This window comes from Schistocerca gregaria, unplaced genomic scaffold (assembly GCF_023897955.1).
Source record: "Schistocerca gregaria isolate iqSchGreg1 unplaced genomic scaffold, iqSchGreg1.2 ptg000509l, whole genome shotgun sequence".
Taxonomy (NCBI): Eukaryota; Metazoa; Arthropoda; class Insecta; order Orthoptera; family Acrididae; genus Schistocerca; species Schistocerca gregaria.
In genome coordinates, this window is record NW_026061911.1 from 980,196 (window position 1) to 984,358 (window position 4,163).

General features: G+C 41.2%; 1 non-coding gene across 1 annotated transcript; it reads left to right on the forward strand.

Moving 5' to 3' along the window:
- Positions 1–1,701: 1,701 nt before the first annotated feature.
- Trnat-ugu (transfer RNA threonine (anticodon UGU)) lies at positions 1,702–1,776 on the forward strand. The gene has a single exon. It is a non-coding gene; the product is annotated as a tRNA-Thr (tRNA).
- The last annotated feature ends 2,387 nt before the right edge of the window (positions 1,777–4,163 follow it).

Consider the following 4,163-nt stretch of genomic DNA (forward strand, 5'->3'; position numbering starts at 1 on the left):
AAATATATCTGACAATTCGTATTCGGCTAATATGTTACAATTTTTAAAAACTACGTGTTTTTCTGGTTTTGGAACTTCGAGCATAAGGGGATGAAAATTTTAATGAAATATTTATTGCGTTATATTAAAATATTTTAAATCTGCATCTATGAAAACCGGTATTTCACTTCTCAATTAGATATAAAGAAATATGCGTTAGGGAATGAAAGACTGTACGGAGATATCACCACAAGAATACAAACGGCTTGATTAACAAAAACCTTGGACTCCAGCTGTCAGCATTGCTTTTTGATCATTCAGTAAAAGACCATGCTTCAACGGCGCTAAGTTTAGAAAGTTTAGAAAGTGTTGCAGTTTATAAAAGACATAAAAAAACGATTAAAGAAAAAAATTCTTTGCAGACCATGAACGGTCTACGCAAGTAAAGAAGCGGATGATAAGCTAGCTCTTTATGCAAATGAGTTGGTCAGTTTAAGTTCCGAGACATGTCATGCAGCAGGAACGGAATCCTATAGTTGCTACGATTGGCTAAAGGAAAAGTTTTGCAGAATCACTCGAAATCACTTCTGCAAGTGGCTAAGAATCTCGTAATGAATAAAAATTCTGTACTGAGAATTCCAAGGTGGGAGATGCAAGATTCCTCCCCCCCCCCTTCCCCTTCCTCACAATGCTATCCTTCTTTACCTACAGCAAAAAATAAATAAATAAATTAATAAATAAAACTAGAGAAATTTCTACTGTGAAACTATTTGCATACAAGAGAACGGCCCTTGAAATTTAACTCTTCAAAGTTTTAAGCCCTGCTCATTCCGGATATTGATTAGAAAGTGTTAATCCACATGTGAAACCTGAGTATATAATCCCTGTGACATTTGATCAACGGTGTTCCATAAGGACAGGTTCTCATTCAAAACGTTCGAAAATTCAATTTCTTTGTAGTTGCATTTTTTAAAGGTGTACTTGTCTAGACTCTTGGAACAGAAAGTTTTTTTTTTTTTAATCCGTGCTTTACAAAAGTTTCTACAGTCCATTGTTTGAAGCAGTGTCACGGCTGCCATGAGCCGCGCGGGGTACCCGCCATGTGTCCAACGCCTTGTCACGGTTCGCGCGGCTCCCCCTGTTGGAGGTTCGAGTCCTCCCTCGGGCATGGTTGTGTGTGTGTTGTCCTTAGCATAAGTTACTGTAAGTAGTGTGCAAACATACGGACTGATGGTTCAAATGGCTCTGAGCACTTTGGGACTTAACATCTGAGGTCATCAGTTTCCTAGAACTTAGAACGACTTAAACCTAACTAAATTAAGGACATCACACACACCCATGCTCGAGGCAGGATTTGAACCTGCGACCGTAGCGGTCGCGTGGCTCCCGACTGAAGCGCCTACAACCGCTCGGCCACATCGGCCGGTCTATCATGTATTCTAGAAGAGTTGCAAGGTCGTCAGTGGCGCCTGTTCTTTCGAGAGCAGTTACTATCTTCATATCTATGGTTAAACGTTACCCAGCCATTGACCTTCGTCTGTGCGAATGCGCACAGGTTGCCGGAACTCTTACGGGAATCGTCACCTTAGTGTGAGCCAGTAATGAGTGGATGGACAAATACCTATTAAGTACATTACGTATGCGGATTGTGGACGGTTGGGGATGTGAGTCTCACGGGAAGCGTGCGAGGGATAAATTCCTGCAGTCGTGCTGTTCATGTGTGCCCTCGATGGCTCAGATGGATTGAGCGTCTGCCTTGTAAGCAGGAGATTCTGGGTTCGAGTCCCAGTAGGGGCACACTTTTCAGCTGTCCCCATCGAAGTATATCAACAACACCTGTCGGCAGCTGAGGGTTTCAATTAATTATCAGTTGTGAAGGTGATTCGATGAACCCTTTGCCAGGCACTTAAATGTGTTTTGCAGGGTATCCATATAGATGTAGATGATAACTCGTCCCGTGTCGCACGTGCTCAAAATGATTCATACTGCAGAATGCATGCAAACATACTCACCGAAAATACGGACGAATATCAAGTGCAGGCTGCCGAGTGCTGCATATCCAGCTTTGACAGATCGGCTTTTCCTGCCAAGAAGAACAGGAAGTTGCTGTCTAGGAACAATCAGAGGTAGAGGAAGGGTTGATAAATACTCCTTGACTTGCAGACTAAACGTAAATAACGAAAATACATTTTTGGTAAAAATTGGTCAAAACATAATCGGTTGCCCTCCGTATTGGATTAGCTGTTTTGAATATTGAAAATCTGACTTCAGATTCGTTTTCAGTGACATTAAAAATATATATGTAACACTCAGTTCATGCAAATCGAAGTAATAATATAACTAAATGTTTTCCCTAAACTTTGAACACATTTTTTTCGGGTAACTATTTTCTCAGAACGGCATGCAGCATAAATTAAAAGTGGTTCGTTCTCTTAACATCTACCTCTGACCCCTAAAAGTAAACACTTTTCTTAGGAACTTATAGCTATAATATGACATTTGTTATTATTAACTAATATTTGTGTAGGCATAAGGAGTGAAACAAACCCTCAAAAATCGAACTCAAAGTTCGAATTAGCACTGTATCGTTAAATTTAAGGTTGTTTCATTGCGGTTAGGTATACGCTCCCATAAATTTTATGTTTTATCGACTGATGTTATCCATTTTCAATTTCAGGGGAATAATGTAGTATCAACTGATGTTACCCATTTTTGAATTCAGGTAACATATGAGGTGCCACACTGCACGCGCTCTGCGTACCCCAGTCTCGCAGGCCCTTGATCAAATCATAATTACGGGCGCCATTTTTTATTGAAAATCTAAAATTAAGCTCATAGTATTATCACTCGTAATTCCCAAACAGATCTTTCGAATGTATTTTCATTGTCTCAAAAAGAATTTCAAATGTACCCTTTTTTGCTCATTTGTATGAGAACCTGGCCGTAACGCCGGAATATAGTCACGAGATTTTTTTCCAGAGACGCTGTACGTTCGCGAGAAGACTTTCGTTCTGCGCGTGTCGAAGGACATTCCTCAGATATTACTGTGTGTGTGCTACTCAGTCGTGCCATTTAAGTGTACATCTTTGCATAGTTTTCCTTTCACGATGTAAACAGTGTTCCGCTCAGTTGCTAACTGGCCAGTGAGTGGTTCCGAAGGTATCGGATGTGCGGTGCGTTTGGTCTGCTAGGACAACAGCAGACTAGCGTGGTGCGATGGCAGAAGCAGACACTGAGGGAGCTAGCTGCTGGGACGCCAGCGAACAATTTATGCCAAGTAAGACGAAGAGGACTATTCTAAAATTACGAGCCGTCTCAAAAGTGTTTACCATTGGTAAATCTTGCTGTTGAGTCTGACAAAACTGGCAGTTTTGCCTAGAGATACATTAGAGAGAGCTACAGGAAATACCCCCACCCCCCTCAATGAATTTTTGGTTGTGATGACAGGCCGATTGGTAGTGTAGCCCGAGATCTAAGTTAGGTTGGAAGGTGGTAATTTGACTGAGAGTTGTTTACGCCAACGATTATGAATGCCGACTAAACGTTGTGCGAGCAGATTGCCCTGTAGCGTAGCCTAGCGTTTCCGTCCGCGCCACATTTAACACACTTTCTCTAACTGTGTACAAAAGTCTCACAACAGCCACGATAACTACGTTTCTGGTGGGGGGAGGGTAGAGTCCACTATGTAACTTTCACTGCAAATTTTAGTAACCGCATAAACTAACCGAAATAGAAGCGTAATTTTAACTATATTTCCTTTTGTGGGAAAATAATGGTTCTCCTCTTTCGGCAGCAACTGTAATATGTAGGCGACTTATTAGTTTTTTTTAACTCTGAATCATGATCTCAATAGACGCAGTGCTTTTTTTACGTTACTTGATTTGTGGTCTATAGTAAACAATGCAACGAATTGGTAAATTCTTTGAAGTTTGACGTGTCTTACATAGACGACGTCTGCAATGTTCGTAAGGCCAAGTTTGCATACATTCGGTGTCTGTTTTTTTCGCCATGTACTGTATAATTAAAGGGAGGAGGATTATGTTCAAGGAGCAGTGCATTAGCAGTCTATGGAGAAATTGAGAATTTGGATCTAAAGAACGGCATGCTCGGGCAGTTCGTGCTATTCTGTTGACCACTGTGTAATTCGGACACAGTGATCATTGCCTCTCCCTCGTAACCAGGGG